A 23973-nucleotide genomic window follows, 5' to 3' on the forward strand; every position below is an offset into this window, starting at 1 on the left:
TACATCTACAATCACACCTCAGTATCTACCAGTGATAGCACATGGAACCTACTGTCACTAGCTGGTATTAATGTCATACCAGAGCTAATGAAGAGCATCATAGCTACTCATGGAAGCAGAACAGAAAAAGTATTCATTACCACTGTGGGATTTAGTATGAAACTTTGTTCTGTGCTTTCCCCAAATGCTAGTGAAAACTGCAGTTGTTCTGAAAGCTCTACTATGATTTACTCTTTGATAAACACTCAGGAGAATGAGCACCAGTGAATATTAGCATGAGTACTAATAAATGATTAATAGAGGTTGTCTCTGATTATTTATGTGGCATACCTATAAAATAATGAATCTCTAACTACAGTGTCAAAGGGCAATATGGCTAGGCTCAAACAGGCCAAGTCTCATGACCATACTTTTTTCCATTCCTCCTTTTGATTTGACCTAAACATAATATGAGCTTTGTTGCTGGTAAAAATAGTTCTTGATTTGGAAATATTTACCTAACTTAATTTGAAACCAATAAACATTAGCTTTTAATTCCTGACTCATGTGTTGAGAAATGAAGATATGAACTGCCTAAACTCCCCTTCTTCTTGCCAAGCACTGTGCTCAGCCCCTTCAGCCTCTACTGCCCAAACCCTGCCACTGATGTCTAATACAAGACTTCAGAACTAAAAATACCTTCTCTGTATTGACTGTAGCACACTGGGTTTTGTTTAGACCGGTTCTGGGCAGTGCACCTGAAAGGGGACTGGAGCTGGCATTAAGATCCTGACAATCTTCCCTCACTCTGAAGTGGTCTGGAGCTCAGAATATGAGGCAGTGCGGACTCACACTTGATAAAGAGAATGTTTTCTTCTGTAGTCATTGTGTCTCAGCAAGGAAAATCTAAGTTCCATAGGCTGAAAAAATCAGCCTAAATTTTCCTCACTATTTTCTTTCCCTGGATTTCCCAGAAACATTATCTGTGAGCAAATCATATACATTTTAAACAACCCACCATTTTCCAGAAATCGTTCAGGAAAAGATAACAATTATAATAACATTATTCAAAGCTGCAAGTTTTGTCTGGAAAACATCCCGTGTTTCATTCTGGCTCCACTAATAACTATTTTAGAGAAAGCAGAATGGTAAATGACATTTGAAAGTTCAAAACTGAGTGTACATATTGAGTGCTTATGTTTGAACAGTTTGGAGTAATTTTCAGATTGCTGGAGATAAAATAATGGCATATTGTTCAATATTTTTTGTATTTGTTTTGTGCTGGGCTGATTGATAGAAAATTGGTTGCATTTTTGTGGTTTTGTTTTTTTTTTTTTCATCTAGTGTGAAAGAGATGCTAATGAAATCTTCCCACAGGTGCAACTTTAATGCAAACTAAGACAGTTGAATTAAAATGTAATTAACCACATTGCTATTTGTATTTTTTAATTTAATGCTAAGTACTTGTTTCCTCTGCTTCATTTAGTGCTTAATGTTATACAGGAATTTTTATCCCTGTAGTGACTGCACTTATGTAAACTAATGAGTTAAATTTTATCCTATATTCATCCCAGTCATATATATTAAATGAAAGAAATTAATGCTGTAGTAGTATTTTCCACCATGATTGTCAGAGAACTTGAAAATCTTTATCTGAAAAGACTCTCCAGTTGTTAGCAGATAAATTCTATGAGACAATATTTGTTTACAGCAACATCAATGCAGATTTGGAACAAATGCAAATGGATTTATCCTGACTTTAATGACCAGAAGCCAACCCTGACTGTAGCAAAAGACTGAAGTGCTACAAACCCCGTATCTCAAATTTCCTTGGTAATGGGAATGTCACTTTAAGGAAATTTAAACTCTAATCCATTCTTCTTGTTGATTCAACTACACTCCTAGAGATACAGTATGATAGAAATACAAATCTTGGAAGTCCAGCTGAAATCCATATTTAAATCTTCTTTTTGAAAAATACAATACACTAAACAGGTCAGTATGTTCTTAAAATATGTTGATGATATTTTTTAAGGAATAGGGTGTCAACATGAATTGCAAGAAATAAGTCAAATGAGGAATAAAACTGGCACAAGAATTTTGTGCATAAAATAAGCATAGGTAGTTTGTAAATTACAAGAAGGTAAAATTCTATAACAACTTTCCCATACCTGTTAAAGGATTAAAATCAAAGCTGTTTAAGACCAAGATGGACCAGTATAAATCAGTAGTTGTAGGGCTACTCAAGCGCAATGTACTGGATTCATTGACATGGGAAATTCTTAGCACTTTAACATTTCAGTTCAGTAAGTGAAGGACATTATAAGGAGACAGTATTCACCTAAATTGATTTTTTTATTTTTCTGACTTAAAAATGGAGGATCCTGAGAACTTGAATACTGAAAGTAATTTTCATTAAAGTACTTAGTAAGGAAAAGGGTTGAAAAGGAAAATAATATACTTTGAAAGACTGATGTCAATAAATTTTAGGAAACAATTGTGTAGCAAAAAGGCAATATAGTAAGTTTGCTCACTAAAAGGTTCTATGTATACAAAAGCTAATAAATTCAGTCCACAGGCAAGAGTAAGCCATAAGAAGAGCTGTATTTGACTTCTTCAGTAGTAATTTGATGACATTGAAATTAAAAAGGTCATTCACAAAGTAGAAGCAATCGTGTATTACTATGGAAGACAATGAAGATATAGGGCAAGTAGGCATGTGAGGATAAAGTCAGAATGTTAAGGAGAGAAAAGAGCTACTGTTTTTGAGAACATTAAAAACATAGAGGTAAGAGATGATAATACAGTGCATACTAAGAAGAAGAGAAAAAGAAATTCTGTTTCCAATACCTATCAGGGAGGGAGACAGGAACCTTTTCCCTCTGCTTTTTACAGAAAATGCTATGACCAGATACTCAAAATAAACATGTGAATTTGCAAGAAAAAAAATTGAAAGGATAGAAATAATACCAGAAGAAAGATCAGTTAAACCCAATTCTAGTAAACTATTTAAAGATAAAGATCTCATAGTATTTTACCCATGAATCTCCAAAAAAAGAAGCCCAACCTATCTTTGAATTTTTTTCAGAGATTTTATGGAGATTAGAAAGAGAACACTGAGATAAGGTGAAGAAAAGACATAGTATGTCTCATTAATAAAGGGAGAAAAGTAGTAGCTGAGGAATCAAAGTTCAGACAGTCTAGTTCTGATGATGGGGATTATATTAGGAAAAATATTAAGATATTATTTATTTACTTAATTATAGGATAATAAAACACTATATTTCCCAACATGTATTTGTCTATAAATAAAGATATTGGTACAATCTATTTTCCAACTTTCTAAGGACAGTTAGCTTCATATGTAGAAAAGAAATAGCAGGTGTGACAATCCACTGACTTTAGATAATTCTATAATATTGTCTTTATAAGACTTTTATAAGAAAACAATAGAGAAATAATCCCTTGAAAATAATTCCCTTAAAGAAGACACCTTCTTAAAAATATTTTCTTGAATAACACCTGTCAGTGTTTCTACCTTAATTGTAAATATGGCACCACTGGGGTCTTGTCTGGCTATATGGATTTTCTGGAAGTTCCTTTTGCTTTTTGATTTCTGATAACTGAGGAAATGTGACACTTATTGCAGTATTTGTAGCAGTAGGTTAAGCACATATCCTCTTTAAAAAAAAAAAAAAAAAACCAAACTCCATTAGGCTACCCATTTGAAAAATTTAAAATCTCTTACTTTTCCTTGTGATTTGTAGAGAAAAAAAGAATATTTTTGTTGCAGTAAAAAATATTAATATTTTTATTATTGTATTCTGTAGGGCTCAAAATCCACTTGGTTTGAAGACCAAATAATCATTTGATCTTGGTTAGTTCTTATTTTTAACATTCAGAAATATTTGTAATCTTATTCATGTAATTTCTAATTGCTCTAGAATGGCTGTGGGAATGAAGTAGGTAAGTATACATTCAAAAGAAAATTCTTATCTTCTCAACTGTTAGTCCACATGGAATCAAACCAGAAAGCAGTAATATGGCATTTAAAGATACCAGAGTTTTTATCTTCCCTTCTTACTCAGTCTTCACCCTCTTCTAATATGACAGTAAAACTGCCAATTATGATTTGCATATCTGTCCATGAGGAAAGCAACTTAGAATGACAAGGAATTTAATACTAGACTGCATGAGGGTATTTATAAACTGCTGATATTCTAACACTAGTAAACTGGGCTGGATTTGAAGGGGCAGTCCTGGGCAACTGATATCAGACATCACTGACATTGTCCTGAGCAATATAATGCCATTATTATCAAGTTTTCAGTTCCTGATTCCATAAAGTTGCATATGTTAAGATATTAAGCAGCATTGTCTATAGAACTTAAAGAAAATGCATTCTGAATAATGGCATATCTAATGATGCTTTTTGTCGTGGGTTGGGGTGGTACACGACATGGTTTCAGGATACCAGCTCACTTTACTACAATAGTGCAGCTACTCACACAGTTCTAGGTAGCACATGTACATGCACCATTGGTTTACCACTAACATAACAACTCATGATTGGACATAGCCACACATGTCTGAATACAATAGGTCAGCATTCCTGACAGGAAACCCATTCTGTGTCACAGTCCTTATTGTCTGTGGTTGACCCTCTGCCAGGTGTAGATGTTCCATCTTCGGTATCTCAGCTTACAGAGAGCCCAGAACCAGCTGGGCTCCCCCACAGCTTTTATGTGCTCTGATTTAATCCATCTTATAAGAAATCAAATACTGGTTTATGTATCAAAACACAGCCATTATGGAGTTTTGAAATACTAGTGTGAGATTTTGTAACACATTTACCTATCTATTTAAGAGCCCTGTACTGCTCTATGGCTTTAACCTGAAATATCAGAGTGCAATTGTTTGTTGATTTGATTTGCAAAGAAAAAAATATGGAAGGATCTGGTTAAACATGGACAGAAAGATTCAATTATTAAGAAAGGACAGATCAGATCTGATGATAGCCTGGGATTTGAAAGTGTACAGATAAGGAGACTTGTGTTCAAAAAAGTAAGGGTCATGAGCACTGGGTATGAAGATTTAGGTTAAGGGCAGATCTAAGAATTTTCAATCCTCAGTGAATCTGCTAAATATACACTTATATTTCAAAGTGATATACTTCCAAACTTCATCAGCGTGCTTGTAGCAAGCGTGGGTAGAGCCCTTTCAAATCTTCGTTCGCGAAGTCTAGCCATGATGATGACTTCCAAACTTAAGTAGAAGTTAGATAACATGAATATTTTTAGCAAAGTATCTTTCTGAGTTACACAGTTACATAACATAAAAACCCCAATCAACAAACAAAACAAACAAAACCACAAAAACCCCAAACCTACACAAATGTTATTCATAAGAAAGCCACATAGTAAATTCAGCATGTTAATATGCTCTAAAATGTTCTAAGTCCTTCAAAAGAAGTAAAGTTTTTAGATCTCACATGCCGTTTCCAGTATGCTTGGGTTTGATTTGCTCTAGACTTACATGCAGTATGTAACTGTACTTCTATGAAGCTTCTACGTCAGATCATCCATGCCTAGTGAGTTTAGACACTTCCATGACTAGAAATCAGTGCTTTGTATTTAGGGAACTATTATCCACCTGCGTTCTGTTTTAGCAGTTTAAATCCTTTTCTTGTTTTTGAATATTAATCCTTATCTGTGCAATCCTCATCTGTCTGACTGGGTTATTTTGCTCTGAATTAATGTAAAAAACTAAATCGTTGTGCTACAAATGTAGTCTGCTGTATATTATGAGACCACTGAGAGTTCTTTTAATCTTTTGTTAAAGCAGAATCATCATAGAAAATTCTGAATTATTCTATGCATGGGAAAAAGCCTTGTGAGTTCATCTAATTAATTGTAACATGGTAAAGAAGATGAGAATGTATTACAGAAAGCTTAAATGTTTTCAACCTTTCATTTGAAAGATTAGCAGTGGCATCTCAATGTGAGAAAAACAATCCAGGGGGAGACAAACCCTGAAGAGCTCTTAAATAGCTAAAAAGACAAGAAATCAATAAGGCCCGTAATTATTGGCACATAGATTTAATGAAGTGTAAAACTTTGGTGTTACAACAAATGAAAACTCCATTAATGTCCATGGATAATGAAGAACAAAAAATGATTAAGAAAAAAAACACATTCTTTTCTTTTATCATACACTTAATTCAAAATTATTTTTAATGTAAGAAACAGCTGAAGAAGACTTAAACCAGCAATTTAATGGGAATTTGACTTATTATAAAGCAAACCTAAGCACTTTTTAATATTTCCCAAATGGATATAGAATTTTAAACTAGTAACAAGCCTCACTGAATGGACTTGGAAATTAATATGAAATGTACTACAAGCAGGTTAATTGGGTTCATTTCATGAAAGCATATTCTAAATTGGTTAAACTTATCCTGTTAGGTTTTTTTTTTGACAAAAAAAAAAAAAAAGGGAGGGGGCTGAAGGTACTACCATTGGGTTACATTCTGAGATGTAGAAGAATCTGAATGATAGCAGTGGGAACTGGGAAGCTGATATTTTATACATGCATCACAATGTGTTCTCAAAAGCATTTGTTGGCCATGGAGGATGAATCAGACAGTTTTGACAAATATTTGCAGTAGTATGAGTGTCCTTCTTTTCTTACTCTAAGATTACTACTGGGTAAGTCTGCCATTTATTAAAGGTCTTTCCTGTGTTCATACAAACCAAGCTTCCAACAGAGATAATATTATTTCCTGTGACATCCTTTTCCCCTTGTATTCTACTAAATTCTATATTTCCCTTGTATTCTACTAAAATGTTGCTAATTAATTTAGTTTGATGGATGTTAACACACTGTAGAACAAAAGCTAATAATTTAGAGTGAATATTAGTCACAACTTGTTCTATACCTGCATCTTCTCTACATGTGCAATCTACATGCATAACGATACCTAAATACTGTAGAATTCTATTAGATAAAGCATACCTGGTACATCACAGAAATAGTTGTAGATCTTAGATTATCTAAACACTATGTAAGAAACAGAATGGAACAATCAAAAGACAAACATTTAGCTATCAATTTAAGTAAATTGCAGTACTAGGGAAGCATTTGAATTTGTGTCCAGGTATAAAATATAATCCTTTAGAATAAAGTATTCAAAAAAAGCCCTCGATAACAAGATTACAGTATTTAAATAATAATCTATAGAGAGCCTGCATAGTTTTTACATAGGAATCTCACCTCTAAATAGTTAATCCATGTCCTCAATTCTGATTCAAGACATTTTTCTTGATTGTCATTCCCTCGTACTGAGAAATACTCTCCTGGTGATGGTTGCTGTAACTGCTTGCTAACCCCTTGGCAGAAGAACCCTATTTGCCTATCGCCAGCTTGATTTTCTGTCAGGCTTTGAAAAAAAAGCAGAAGAAAACATCACTTGGGCAGCTATTTCCACTTACACACGGGAAAAAGGCAGAGAGAGAGTCAAAAATGATGATGAGCTGAATTTGACCTCAGGCCAGGCTGGAAAATGTGTTTGATGGTTTTCCAACCATATTGAGAAGATGACAGCTGAGCACTGTAATTATAAAGATCAATATTCTTATAATCTCTTGTTAGTTATACGCCATATTTTTTACATTATAAATACCTAAAGTAAGTTAAATGTAAACACAGAAATTTCAGCTACCAACAATCAAATGTTTGAGGATATACTGAGAGAAACCATTCTGCTTGCACCATCTCTTAATAGATTTCTGCTGTAGGGTTTGAAACTACTTGATTCTGACAGAAACCTGGGGGAAAACAGAGATGGGAGAGAAACCATGCCTCAGGAATGAATCACTGCTGATCACAACAAAAATCTATTCCTGTGGAAAACCTACCCTCTTTTTCCAAACTGTATGCTTTATTGATGGAAATTGCCTAACCAAAGGCATATAAACCCCAAAGTTGCACTGTGTCACTCCTATCAAGTCAGATTTACAATAAGAATAGAGTATTTTTCTGAGATTTTTTTAGGTGGAAAATTCACATCAAACATCAGTCTACTACATTCCTGAAGCATTTTCCTCCAGAGCCAACAGTGGATGTCTCTATATATCCTATGGTAGACCTTACAATATAACTTACTTTGATTTCATAGTTTAGAAATAGCAAAAGAAAATTTGGGTACATTTTTTCTGTTGTTATATTTCATCATTCCTATTATACAGTCTGTGGCAAACCATAGCTCAAGGAAAAACTTAAATCTTAAATGGCTGATTCAGACTTGGACAATTATTACCTTTTATTTAGAAACAAAATTAAACAGACTTTAACTATTTGGAAAACTGTTCCCCCAAAGCCAGTGCACAACTGATAACAACAGTCGTGAAAAGCAAAAATTAAGATTTTATTTTCTGTTAAATTAAACAATTTATTCCCAAAATTTTGCTGGATGAAAGGGATCACTTGGCATATGTTAAATAATTTGTTTTTACCTACTTAATTAATAAACTTCAGATAATTTTATGAAATGTCATTTGATTAAAAAAATCAAGATTCAGAACAATAAAAAATATTGATATTTAAAATTATAAAATCAGAATAGAGTTATGTTTGATCAATAACAGTCATTGGATGAATCTAAAAAAATTATCTGGCCTAAAACATACGAAAGTGTCTGACTGTGGACGAGTCTGACTGGTCTTTGCTCTCCAACAGATGCCATTCAGGGCTGAAAATTCCTTAAAGGGTTATTTTCTGCAGTAAAGATAAAAACATTTCAAATCTCCACTTAATTTTTCACATATTTTTTTCACAATGAGCATGAAAACTAAATAATTCCTATGATTTTTCAAAAAGAGGTGTGCTTTCTATTTCTCGCATCCTCAAGATATTATAATTACAAAATATACAAGGGAATATGTCCTGGTTATTTATCTGCTGTTAATAAAATACAATTTTATTAAAGAACACAAAAGCATGGAGCAAGTCAGTGAGGAAACCAAGAGAGTTTTGGAAGAACTGAAAACAGGTGTATTGATCTTCTGGCTAGAAGTTTTGTATGTTTTCTTTTTCGTTTGTTTTGTCTTCATTGTGTTTGAGACATTTGTTTCCATTTGGACTCATAAAGAAATGTGTTCATTTCATAGACCCTATAGACGCATTTTTAACTGATTTACAATCACTAGCACTTATTACCCTTCAATTACCTTGGTTGCCTCCTATGTAAAACATTTGTTGCTGTTTGTCTTTTGATACGCTAATACGCTAATCATAAAAAAACATTAAGAGGACTTGTTATTTTTTGTTCCAAATCTGTCAGTAAGCTTCATCACTACATCTGTCTCAGTCTCGTCATTTTTATACCTGTTCAACTTTTACTACGTGGTGTTCCTGGCACTGGGAGTTGCAGGAGCCTCTGTGAGGAGAGACCTGTGGTGGTGAGGCCTCGGGGAAATGCATTTAAAATGGGGAAAAAATGTCAGGGAGCAAAATGAGGGAACAAAAAAGCTGGAAAACAGGAGAGGGAACAACAGGGAACTTGTTTTCTGGTCAGAGAAGAAGGAGATACTCTAGGGGCTGGAGCAGAGGTAAAATGTGAGCAGGAAGGAGCAGTAGACAGGAGCTGTTATGGACTGCTCCCCATTCCCCTGAGCCCCTTGGGGTAGGAGGTGTTGGAGTTGGAAATGGAGGAGTGAAGTTGAGTGCTGAGCTTATGAAAGAAGGAGGAAAGTAACATTTTAATGTTTTTGTTCTTGTTTCTCATTACTCTTGTTCCTACTACTATTTTAATTGGCCATAAATTCAATTAATTTTCCTGAAGTTGTGTTCTCAAGAAGGTACTTGATAAGCAATCTTCCTGTCTTCATCTGGATCTGTCAGCTTGCATTTTGTGGACCTGTGTCACAGGGCAAGAGTGGATGACTGGCTAGAATTGGGCATTTATTTGGCTGTTAGCCAGGGTTAACCCACAACATATGTTTACCTCTTTCTTAAAATTTTTCTTATGCCATCCCTTGCCTACACTTCTCAGTCTATCTGTAAGGTTTATTCTTCTTTGTACATCGTATTCTCTTTATTCAATACAGATAATGTCTGTATTTTTGTGGTTTGTGTTCAACTCTACAGGAATCTGTTACTTCACTTTTTATTTTAAATGATTAAAATAATTTTTTCTTGTTTTTCAGTATGCCGGTAATAAATGGAATTACTAAGGGAATTATTCTGTTAAACTGGAATGAACTATCAAATTTAAACCCTGATAAAATGAAGACTTTAATTACATTATATTTCTGTACATAGAAGCTGCTATTGCCCCTGTAGGAACTTCGTGACTTACAGGAAGTCTATTTCAGTCCCAAATCCTGAATTGTCTGATCTGCATTTTTCAGAGTACCCTGTCTAGGAAACTTCTTGTAGACTCTTCTGTTTATCAGAGGGAAAGCAAGCTACCTGGACAGCATCTACTTGGATAACAAATCCTAAAGCTGTCCTACATTATACAAATATTTTAATGTAGAACTGACTTCTGGTATAGACAATTTGATTAAGACTCCATCAGAATTAGAGAGTATGTTTAACAGCTGTGACAAATGATTTTAGGTGGAAACAACAGTGAACCATTGTTGGAGACAGCTTTTAAATATATAGTTATTTTCACATTGATGTTCACGAGTCTGTAGCTATAAGTAGTAATTTTCTGTTGTTTGTTGTGCAATAATTATTTGCTAATGTATTTAAAGAAAATTGTTCTGTGATCCTTACTGGGAGACAGATATGAAATCCAGTTCAATTGTATGCTTTGATGGCATACAGCAACATGAATGGGTCAGAGAGTGGAGATTTTAAGTGAGTATATGCTCAGACATTGAGGTTAAGAGAAGTTTTATTTGAAAATGGCAAATGGGATTAGTTCCTAAAAGACTCTTCAATAAGGAATATAAAATGAAGAAATTTAATAGGTGATCCATAAAAATTTGCACTGTAAAGCATACAGTTCTATATAGGATTTTCTCTTCTTCCTAAGTTTAGCCTGTGGTTTACTACCTGTCAAGTTGTAACTGCTTCCAAAATGCCATATACGTTAACTTGACTTTCCCTAGACACAAAATATGCTAATCTTGACCTATTGCTAGTTGGTTTTAATACTTCCAGTTACTCAGTTTTAACTTTTCTCCATAATTCCTGTAAAATTTCACACTATTACATTGCAACCTTAAAACTGCAGTGTGTAAGCAAATACAGTTCCACATTTGCACTAAGAAAAATGTCTCATTGTTTCTTTTTCTTGATGACAGCTTATTCTTCTCTTCTCTTATCTTTCCTCATACAAAAATGAAATCAGAGTAGAAAGACGTTTTTTCCCCTTTCAGATTGTCACTACCATCAGTGACATACACAGAAGTTCATAATACAACCAGTGGCAACATTTCATGACATTCCTGGAAGTGGGCTACAACTACCTGTCCAGTGCCTTTTGGATACAATTCATAGTTAACAAGACTTGCCTTATTTTTTATTATGAAACCCTCAGGGCACAGATAGAAACATAAAAAAGTAACATGAAACTTTTCAGAGATCAAGAAAAGAAATAAACTAAGTTAATGTACTGATTTCAGACACGTGTTTTATTAATATTATTATCCTAATGGTATTCAAGTGAATTTGTAAAAGGGCTCTTTTTGCCATTGCAAATATTATACTTCAGTGAATGCCACTTTTATTTTCACAGTCTGCCTTCAAACAGTTGAACAGAAAATTTCACTAATCATTGAAGAGTCCAAATAATACTTATTTTGAAGCACATCTGTAAGGCACATTCTTTCTTTTGTAACAATTCCCAGATTTTTAATGCTGGACTACTACAGGGGAAAAAAGATCTGTCCACTGAGACAAACAGGCAGAGTTGTAGCAGGTTATGACTGTTCATGTTTGTTTGGTTGTTTGTTTTTACTATTGCATTGTATAGCAGACCTAGGGTAACTTTAGAAACAAATAAGCCAATTTATTTCTGCACATACAGACTTAGTATTAAAAAAAACCCAGATGGGACTAAAAACCAAATCAAGCATATAAATTCAAGTCAGATATTTGAGTATGACAACTGAACTGGAAACCATAAGCAAGTTACTAAATGTAGTGATTTTCATTTATATATTATTATATATATATAAATTTAATGTAAAAATAGCTGTTATTGCTTTTAATCCAACCATTTGATAACACAGAAAGATTTTATCTTTGTGGGAAAAAGACAGTATCTAGATATTATTTTAAATTTTAATTTTTAAATGGTTAACTTCAAGAAAGCAAAAATGAAAACGTGACATTCTTTACATTGCTTCAAAGCAATATTTTACCAAAGATTTCACAAGTTATTTTTGGGCAATGGAGAAACTTTCACTTGGTGTGAAAGTGGAAAAAGGCCCTGGTTCTCAGTATCTTTGAATATTCTTAATTTGAATATTTTTTGACATGATTTAGAAAAACATTCATTAAATTTTACTTGCAATATATTCATATAGACATACATTTAGAAAATAATTTCTCAATAAATTATTTTGGCTAATCAGAGTATTATACAACTGTATAATTCTTTATATGACTCAAAATACAGTTAGCTTATTACAGTTTGTATAAAAAAGATTAAAAATACTTCTTGGTTTTAATCTATTTACCAGTGTTACTTTATCAATTTATATCAGAGTTGATCCACTCCAAGTAGTAACTTTTTCAAGGAGTAGACAAACAATCACCTGCTTGATTTTTGGGGAAAAGTCATCAGAAAGAGTCCATTTCTCCTTCTGTACATACACTGCACTGCTAGAATGGCTAATGGGAATTATTCATCTTCATACCAAGAAGAATGGGTATACTAACCTTCTTTTATGAAAGCACATAAAAAAGGCTCTTACTGCTTTTTTTAAAAAGATGATTCTTTTTGAATCTTCCCAGATTCATATACTTCCCATACTCACACAAACAGCCTACTAGAATACTTAAAAAAAAAAAAAATGGAAAAAATATCTATGGAAAACTTACATAATTATCACTGAATGGTAATGCTAGCTACCTGGAGATAACTGTATATTTTGCCATTCATTTTTTAACATTCATTGCTATAATAATTTCAAACACAAAAAAGCAGTAACTTATATTGAGATTCTTAGTCATGCATCAAAATGTACATTACTCAATTGATGAAAGACCATTTATTATAATAAAAATACATTTTTTGTGCATTGTAAATTTTCTTCTTAACTTTCACTGGTAGTTGCATTTCTCCTCACTTTATGACAGTGCACATGGCTTCACCTGTAGTGAAATAAAAAGGATTTTCTCGAAATTCTGCAGATAGGTATTTTGATAATGAAAAAATGTTATTTTAAAGTAGTTGTTATTTGAATAGTAATCAGCTCCAATTTCAGAAAATGTTTTATTTTATATTAATTATTACTGGATAGCTGCTTGCATTCATGCAATTTATTGCACTTTTTTTACAAAATTATACTAAAATCTAGCCCTGCTTAATTCTAATACACTGTTTAACACTAACTTTTGTTCTTTTTATTCAAAATCTGGCTACCTAAATAATTTCTAAAAACCCTTAACCTGAAAAAGCTATTAGAATTAATCAGTAGTTAATAGATTTAATCAAGGTAGGGATAAAATTAATTCAAATAGTGATATTACATGTTTTCATGACCATTTTGTAGTCCCTGCTTATGTATTTCTCTTTGCCAGCAGTCTTCAGGCTATCAGCACCTTTTCACTATTCCACTAATGTGGAATTCCAGTACACGAAAAGAAGAGTACTTTTGGATGTTACCTGCCGTAAAGGAAAGTGAATTTTTTATCCACTTAAAATAGAATATAAATTTAACTGTCTCATGGCACATCATTTCCTGTGGCATTCAGGTTTCCAATTGCAAATACAGATAGGTGTCATAAATGTTATGTTCCATCTAACAGAAAAAAAAAGATGGCTAATCATATTCAAAAATTATATTTGGAGATCTAAAATGTTTATTATGTTATTGATCCAAGTTTTTCATATATTGAAGTTATTCTGATTAAAAAATGTACTGGGTTTAGCTTCTAATCCACGTACTTAAATTAAGTGCAGGAAAATGTCCTTAGGGAGAGCTAAAATGTAGAGGGATCTCTCTGGGGCTGTAAAGATGATATTGAACATTTTTCATGACACGTTACTTCTAGTTGTTTCTGGAACAAATGCCAGAGGTGAAGAAAGGCAAGGTCTAAGTAGCCCTTCAGCTGGTATAAATTAGAAACCATCTCAGCACTGGATCAAGCTAAAGAGTTGGAAAGGTCAGAAAAGTTAGAAGATGCCTTTACTGCTCTGTATTTGAGTGGCATCAAGAATGGCTTTAGCACTGAGAAAAACTGGGACATGTCTTCAGAGTTTATTTAATATTTCTATTCATGAATATGTAAAATGCATTTCTATCCTGGCCATAGTACTTTGGGTTAGAAATCATTAACACTATGAATTACTGAGCTGTACTGTGATGGTTAAACTGCAGCCTAATTATTTTGTGTTTTCTGATCCCAGACCCTGGACCAAAAGTTTAAGACTTTGCTGCATTATCCTATCCACCTTCTACATGAAGCAATGAAATTCTAAACCACAATGCTTATATATCTGTACATATAAAAGTATGATAATATTAAAATAAGACTTGTGACGATGGTCTACCATGTAATCCCTTTGCCCACTCAGAAATTCTGCTCAGTATTTCATGTACAATAATAAAACATCCCTTAGCTCTCTGCTATAGTTTCCAAAGTCCATTAGGAATAATGTCAGAAAGCACTACTATTTGATTGATGTCACTAGAAAAATATTACTCCTTTTTGACAGCATTTAATGATTCAGGTCACTATTCTGAACCATACTCAGTGGCTTTATCAAGTACACAAAACCTTTCTTCAAAGAGAGTACAAAATTGGGAGCTTTATCTTTCCAAGGAAAATGTGAATCCATCTCAAGCACCTATTTTTCATACCTGCACAAGTGTATTTGAAAACAAAGTAAATATACTATAATCAGTTCAAAACTGTTTTGTTTATTTGTACTCATAAGTGTTCTATAAAGGAAACAAACAAATAATGCACTCAGGGGCATATGAAGAAGACATCACAAAAAAAGTAAAAAGATTCAGATCTTTTATGAATTAATTTTTCTTAGGTTCTACAGCTGAACAAGTAGAGCAATAATATTACCAGTAAATGCCATTATAATTATGAGTGGTACATTATCAAGATACTACTTATAACTATTAGAAAGTCAACAACATCTAATTACAAAATAAGGGCTTTTTTCTCTCCTAAATAGTAAAATATGAACATGTTGTTTTCTAAAAAACATTATTTTCATAATTGAAATTACTGCCTTTTGATTTCTTGTGTTTTGAAGACTTAGCTAGTTTCAAATAATTTTAGGTAGGCCCTTCCAAGAAATACCTGATTTTAGATTTATGAAACATTGAAGAACTATGTTTTTGTAAGCAAATGCTGTTAAAACAGTTAAGTAAAAGACAATTTAATTTATTTTTTCCTCTCCTGAGTTTTAAGGATAATTAATTCTGTCACATGATAGATTACATTTTTGGCGTCACAGAAAACACTAAGTACTTGTGTCATAGCTCAGTCAGCTCCCATAAGATGTAAATCAATATACCTCTACTAAAGGCACTAAAGCCACATGTATCTATAACAGCTAAAGATCCAAGTTTTATATTCACCAGGCTGATTGTTTCATGTTCAGATGTCTCTCTAAGCACTGTTGCTTTCACTTCATGTACAGGAATTACATAAAAATTTACATATTGAAAATAAAAATAGTACTCCAAAAAGCTCATTAAGAGTGAGCTCCAAAGCTCCAAAAAGCTCACTGAGAGTGAGATTCTGTTTGCAGATGAAGGTGTCTGTATTATATATTCACATGTGAACTAGAGATCAGCTCATTTGCACGAGATATTTATTGTCAATTGAAATTCTCTCACGTATCTTTCCATCTGCCATGCCATTGGGTTTCTGCTCTTCTATAGTTTCTGCACTGTATTTGAATCCATGAGGTTATTGCAGATAACTTGGAGCACCCAAAACAACACAAGGTGCCTTCATGAAGGGAAGTGACCCACGTGATATTCAACACAATGAGTGGAGGTTAAAGAGCAGTTCAGCCACTAACAGTTCAGCAAAATAGAAATTTAAAGTGAGATTCCTGATTACAAGAATTCAGTGCCGGTTTTGACCCTTTGGGACATCTGAGTCCAGCTTATGTTGCTAAAAGATATAATGTAAAACCTACAGAGACACTCATCCTTTTCAAATGAAGAGTTATTTCAAGCCTAAGAGCATATCCCACAGTATTTACAAAGACAAAGGATGCCTCTGGGAAACTTAATCCTCTGTTTGGGTGGCTGATGTCAGAATGACTAATGACTTATGCCTTCTAGGATTGTCAGTGGACTTTTGCATGCTGGGAAGAAGAGGCTGATAGATCATCAAAGCCCATCCTCCTGCCAATCCTGAAAGGTGGGAAAAACCCTTTTACTATGCCCCTCACAGGAACTCTGCACAGACCCAGGAGACGTTGTAGGCTCATGGCATGGCCCATTATACTATCCATGGATATAAAACTCATAACTTTGAGTGTGTGGGCTTTTCTCCCCCACCCCCAGTGTATCAAGACCACCACTTCAACTGACTGCAGAAGCTGCAACTACCAAGTTCCATCGCAGGACCCCGTGGGTGGTGACTATATGCATCTTTCCACTCTCATCTTTTCTTTACCTTACTCTCCCTTACCCTTATCCTTTCTTTCCTTTCTCTCCCTTATGCATTTTCCCTAAAGGTTATCTTTATGCCAAATTGCTATAGATGATAGACAGAGATAACACCCAAAATATCAACATACCTGTTTACCTTTGAAACAAAATTGTTCTAAAATAAACCCTACATATATATGTTTGCAAACACCTATTGTTCAGTGTCGTTTCACTCTAATCTACCCCAAGGAATTTATTAATAAGAACCTGGCCGACCATTGCCTTTCTGGGGTGAGTTGGAACAGCTGATCAGCTCAACAGCTTTTGAGACACTATTTCGAATATTGACAGTATAGAATGGATAACTAGATATCCATTGGTGCACTAATCCATGTGCTAAATCCTATCCTGACTGATGATAGTAATTTAGCCATTGTTTTCCTTAACATGTTTCAAGTGCTATAAATTATTTTAATTCTGAATATAGGTAAATTCCATAGCCATTCACAGTTCTCTGGTTGTGGCACCTTTTTTTATGACATACATGATCTGTAAACATGTATGGAACCTCCGCTAATCTGTGCTGGCAGTACTTTGCTAATTCTTATGGCCAAGTTTGAATTCTAAGCTGAAGGACAGGGATACCTGAGTAGTGAGTGTATGTGGTCTTTTTCATTTGATACCAACAAAATATTTTGAATACCCAGAAAAGCAGTCATTTCCATAGCTCAAACCAGAAACCCATAACATACATGTAATAAGGGATTTAAGGCACAAAGAACTCTTAGATCTGTTTTAGAAAGTGAGCCACTGAGGTGAGGCAAGGTACCATCCCCCTGCACTGCAGCATCACTGCATTTAGTGTTTCTCCTAAAGGTGTCATGTTCATGTTTCTGTAGCTGAACTATGGCTGGTAGCTACTAACTGCTAGAAAACACAAAGTGAAATATTATTGTTAACGGTAATAAGTTTAATTTAAATAGGTAGTCTGTGGTTTGGTTGTGTGGAAAAACAAAAAAAACCTGCATTCCAAATAACCCATCTGTTTCCATATGTAATTAATCCATTCATCGATGGCCAAAACCCATGAGTATAATGGACTCACTGGGTATTCTTTCATATTGACAGTCATGAACTTTACAAGTATCAAAGAAATATTGCATAAGGCAACTCAAAAGTCAGATAACATGAAATGAGAAGCTTTGGCTGGAATTTTTCTGACAAAGCCAAATTTCACTAAAAATTAGTATTTTATTAAGCTCCAGTGTATTTTGTCCAGACCTTCTACTGAATTTAAGTTAGTATTTTGAGATTTCATGCAGGATCCTGAAAAACTGTCTTACGGAAGAGGATTTGGAGGATGTTTGTTGATAGCACAGGGATTTTTTGCATCCAGCATGGAAATTAACACCTTCAACACACCACAGATGGTCTGTTGGAACAACATAGTCACAGTCAAATGGCGAATAGCATACCAGCTTCTAAGGTGTAATGAAACTAGCCAACAGTGTCTAAGAATATTAGAACATGCTGGAAATTTTCCAAAAAACTCTGCTGTAAGTAGCTTTAACCCACTCTGAACCTTCTTATCCCCAAACATTTCTTATATATTAAACCCCATATTTTTCAACTTGTCTAAATGCAGAAAAGAATAATTGAAATTTCACCAGAAATGCATATTTTGTTTTTAAAGAAGAACAAAACAACAAATCTCCTTTTCCTATTATTACAAGTATCCCCCTTTCCTTCAACCAGCAATGTAACTGAAGACAATTTGCATATAGTGCATAAATATTAAGGTCCAATTTGTAAAAGCAAAATAAATTTTGTAATAGAAATCTTATATGCATTAATAATTGTTGACACAAATTACAGCATTTAAGTATGTAACCAGATGACTAAACCTGAAAATTAACTATCTCAACAGTTGCAACAAATGCAATCATCTGTTTTGCAATTATACATCCACCTTTTTGATTCTGGAAATGACTGCAGGTGCAAAATTGAAGCCTGGGTTATGTATCCTTTTAAACCTTGGTCCTTAATGTAATTTGCATTTTAATATGCATTTGCAGCATATATTGTAATTATTTCTCTAGAGCTCATATCTTTGATTTGAATACATAATACCCATAGCACAAATTGCATATTACAGCTCCAGAATACCAATTGTATTTTAAAATGCCTATTGATTGGAAAGTAGCAATTTGCATGTAACATGTAGAAGCTACTGAAGTGTTTCAGCATTATTTTTACATTATGAAGTTTAGTAGTTCATATCATGTAACATGCCTACAGAAGTCAACTTTAAAGACCATCACAGAACACCAGAAAAATGCATCCTAAAATTTAAAGTTCCTACTTTGCTTTAAATTTTTTCTCCACCAATATGACTTAGGTTTAAAGTATAGCTTTTCAGAAACAGTTTTTAATATTTTATTTATTTCGTCTCTTTAATATTTTTAATCCAGTGATAAATACCTTGATAAGAATACAGCACTCTGTGAGGCATAGAAACTATCAAAAATATTCCAACTCTATTTTCCTCACCACTCTGCAAATACATCCATCTTACTGCTTCTGTTTACTGCTGCTTTCCCTGAGAAGCTGTGTGAGAACTTCAGAAGCTCCATTTACAACATTGCATGGTGCTATGGCAATCAAAAACTGAAGAGAAGAAACCATTGCATTCTTTTTCACTCAAGTTTTCCATATCCTAGATGAGTTCAACTAAAAGTAAAATTGGCCGAGTGATAAATTTGTTCTTCATCCTTTCCCTCCTCCACCCATCCTTTTTTTAAGTGAAATGAGAAACAAAGCAAAATTATTCTCTTTTTAATTTTTCCTCATGCAAGTTGCACTTTCTAGAAGCATACAAAACAGCACACTCAGTACCACAGCAGCTTTTGGATATTTGCAAACTCTTTTTTTTTAAAAGGGTGTGAGTCTGTTATATCAACTGTGTGTTTAATAGATGATACTGATATTACTTTTAAATAGGAACTATTATTTTAAATAAGAGTAATGAGAAGTACTGAAGTTAATAAAAAGTATATATTCTTGAGAGTGTGCACTATGGACATGAGCTTAGAACTTACAAACTCCTTCACCTTCTAAAATTCCTAAAATTAGAACATGTATTGAGGAGACTTACCATGCTCTCCTTTAAAAAAACTCCATATTTTTTTTTTCCCCCAGTAGTATTGTGTTATTTTTCCTTTGGAATTTTGACATAACTTATAGGACTAATTTTCTGAGTCAACTGATTATGCTGAACACAGACAGATTAATATTTTCACTATTGTAATATTTTCAGTGCTGCCACTAGGTACACTAGACAAAGAAACATGTCCCGCTAAAGAGAATAGCTGCTCAGAGTAAAATCCCCAAATGGCATTTTAGTGAAAGTAAGAACAGTTCAGTATTTTGTTCAACTGATTCCCTTGAAACTCTTCTCAGTTGAAATTGGATTTGGTCAGTTCAAATTTGATAAATACTAAAATGACAATTATTTTGAAAGTATTTTCATAGTACAGACACTTATATGTAAGTTTGCATGTATATACATAGATATGCATGTATATAATTTGTTATGGGGAAAAAAACCCAACCGACTTTGTAGAAACTTCAGTTTTCACCTGTGAATGTTTGTAATAAAATATTTTTAAGCAGCTTTCTTCCACAGGAATGTGTGAATACTAAGACCTGATGACTCTAACTGGTTCTGGAAATTGCTCCTTTGTGGTTTTCAGCCAGCCCTGTCCATTATACAACTTATAATCAAGTGCCACAGTCTGCAACACATACCATTTTTCTCACAGGAAGAAATGGCACCACAATTTGCTTCTCATTATCAGTTTCTATATTGCTTTGATACATAGAAGATCACTGCTTCTTTTGCAGATCCACTTCTTTCAACAGTAGGTTCCTTTGTTCCTTAGTGTTTTCATCAAGTTTCTTCTATAATCCATAACATTCTTATAAACTGCACCTTTACTGAGAAGTATTTAAATCATGTGATGTTACAGTACTGTCAATTCCATAGCTGTTTACTGATTACCAAAGCCAAAATGGCACCAAAGTTATTTGTTAATGAACAGAGAGAACAAGACAGGTAAAAATAAACTGGTTCGTGTGTAAAGAATAGGTCTCCATTTAGGGAAAATGTGCTGCAACTCTAATGACTTTTTGCTATGAATTTACAAAGACAACAGAATATTTCTTCTTAGGCTTGCACCGAAGATCAGCTTTTTGTTTGTAAGGAACAGCTGCTTTTGGAGCATGTAATATGCCTATTCAAGAGCTATTATGGCACTATCAAGTTTACTTGCGATTGAATTGTCAAGGGATTAATTTCCTAGACATAAAGTTTAGTTCTAACGGGTAAATTGGAGTGTCTGCTCAAAAAATCAGACAAACTGCAGTTGTAATTAGAAGAAAAAAAAATCAATGAAAACCATTTTGAAAATAAAACAAAACAAAACCCCAAACCTAGTAGAATGAACCAAATGAGTACACAGATCTTTAATGAATGGCAAACTAAACTTTTCATTTTAGTTTGACAACTATATTGATGGAAAAAATCTTTAATCCAATATAAGGCAGCGTGGAGAAGGTATGCATTATATGTATTTCCATTACACTTATGGCCATATCTGCTACACAGTTATAGGGCAAGAATAACTTTATAATCTACTAGTTTATTAGTATACACTGTTACTGGGTGTCTCTGGCTACTTAAAAACATAAGAGCCTTAAGGTTATTTTTTGAAAGACACTTTTTTTAGACAGACATCCACAAAAGTTTTCGAATTACTGACTTGGATAATTTTTGAGGTGTCCATTTATGCCATTATTGTCTACTTGAAAATATGTATGGTCCTTCCACAATCTAAATGGTGTAAATGTCCTATTTGCCAAATACAACCAAAATTTAACCAAAACTTCTCTAATTATTTATTTGGATAAATATCAGTGAAGACTACAGTACATAAACTAAGTGCATAAGTTGTCACTAAACAGTAAAAAAGTAGGAAAAATCTTAATGGAGGAAAGTTGTTTAAAAATAGAATAGAAAACTGGGTATTTCTCAAATACTGCTAATAATTATCAATATATGCAGACTGTAAGTAGCCTTACAATGGGAAAACGGGGTGTGCTTCAATATCAGATATCTCAGCATGAATTCTAAGTGTTTCATCACTGAGTTCTGTTATTCAGTATTTTAATTCAAGTATCTCTACAGGCTTACATTATCACTCTCTGCCAACATAACATGCAGCTCTAACTCCTTAAGCTAGATCAACATCCTGAGATACACTATGCACCCTGCAGAAAAGTGCTGAGTTTTGTAAAACTTTCATTCACTTTTTATCACTGTGGCTGTTGGGGATCATTGAGACCACAAATACCAGAGAATCAAAGAAAACTATTTCTTGCACAGCCTCCAGGATATGGCTGAAGGACAGCATAGTACTGCCCACCAAGTTCCAACCTCTGTCATATAATTGTGCATTGGGTGCCCTGTGTTTTGCAGCTGAGACCAAGAACAAGCTAGCCTCAGAGCTCAGCTCCATGTTGCAATTCTCTCTAAAGAAAGGCATACAAGAAAGGTGAGAAAGTAAAAATACTGTTACAAAACATCCCTTGTGCTTTTTTTTTTTTTCCGATTTTCAATTTGGTGAGAGCTAAAAATTTCTCCTAGATGCCCAGAAATACATTTTCAACTCCTGTGTTATACCCCAGTTCATTTTATTGGAGAAAAAAATGAGCAACTGTATATTGACTCAATTCTTTATTACAATGAAAGGAGTAGGAGATCAAATGAACTTTTTTTCATGGTTGCACACTTTTACATAGTAGTGTAGTTACTTTGTATTTATAACTATTCATTTAATCTTTTTGACTTCTGTTTTATTTTTAGCATTAATAAAGCTATAAATGATTATATAAGGCATGTATGACAATTACTTAAACAGAAGCTAATATAATTTTTTTAAGACATTGATATTGTCATTACAAATACATTGTCATTACACAACTTGCTACTGGAAAAATATGAAAATAAAATAGCTTTTATTAAAAAAACCACAAACAACCTTTTAATCTTTGCGTTCACTCAATCCTTTTAAGAACCAAGTTTCAGTTATGCTTTAGTAATAATTATTTTCTTTTATTGCTTGGTTTTGGAAATCCAAAATCAGGTAAAAATGGAAAAAATTTTCTTAAAGTGGTTCAACAAGTGGGTTGCTATGCGAAACTGAGATACTAAGAAATCTGTGTTTTCATTGCTTGAGGAAAATACTAGTTGTTTTTATGTGCCTCCTATGAGGCTTTTGCTGAAGTGACATACTTTAAATTATATTTTTCAAGGCAAGATGCCTGACAGGAGATATAAATAAACGTCATTTATTTCTAAAGAAAAAAAATATTTACAAAATGAAGGATTGCAGTTTGAAAAATAATGATTTTAAAAAACAGTTCAGCTACTACTGGCTATAAATTAGAATTATATTGGAACTATTTTCAGATATTTGTCTTATCTATTTTAAATATTTATCTTTCTTCTACAGAATGGCCTGTAGCAATGTAGGGTTATGAGGGCCATTACCTTACATGACAATAACCATCCTTATAGCCAGTAGAAGTGGAATACAAGAGCCATTAGAAAGCACTTATTAACTTCCTTTTTCTTTCCACCCACCCTGCCAAGAGCATGATGGAAGAAGGAGAGAAGGATAATTGCAAGAATAATGGTATCAATAAGCTTGATAGATTATTACACTATTTTTAAAGTATTGTTTTGTAGAGCTTCTACCATATGTTCCAACACTTTATAAAGTGAAGATGTCAATTTTTGTTAATGATCTATTTTGATTTTTTTATTTTTTTTTTTTTTTGGCTTTAGAAAGGAATTTAAATTTTGTTTGAAATTACTAACAGTGCTATGGATGACCTTATACACATTATAAATGAAAGTAGGGACCAATCTATTGATTTATTAAGCCTCTGAGAAGTTATTTGTTAACAAATTTGCTTTAGATATATTCTGTCTCTTGATGCATTCTGAACTAGATTCTTCCTAGAACATGAATACTTTGAGTTTAGCCTTTTATAGACATATGTCTCCATACATTGATCTGCCTCCAGGCACATCAGTACAATCTTTTGCCTGGAAGGCAGA

At 33.5% G+C, this 23973-nt stretch overlaps 1 protein-coding gene across 8 annotated transcripts in view; it reads right to left on the reverse strand.

Annotated features, from left to right (window-relative positions):
* Positions 1-23973, reverse strand: part of MGAT4C (MGAT4 family member C) — a 368163-nt gene that overhangs the window by 57327 nt on the left and 286863 nt on the right. Inside the window, exon 1 of one of the 8 annotated variants that reach the window (XM_050324306.1) lies at positions 7252-7323. The exons of the other annotated variants lie outside the window; for them this stretch is intronic. The gene's annotated coding sequence lies outside the window, so the exon portion shown is untranslated. Of the gene's footprint in view, positions 1-7251; positions 7324-23973 lie in introns of those variants that run through there. 8 annotated transcript variants of the gene reach the window in all.

The sequence above is a fragment of the Myiozetetes cayanensis genome, unplaced genomic scaffold, assembly GCF_022539395.1.
Source record: "Myiozetetes cayanensis isolate MyiCay16 unplaced genomic scaffold, myiCay2020 scf3, whole genome shotgun sequence".
Lineage (NCBI taxonomy): Eukaryota > Metazoa > Chordata > Aves > Passeriformes > Tyrannidae > Myiozetetes > Myiozetetes cayanensis.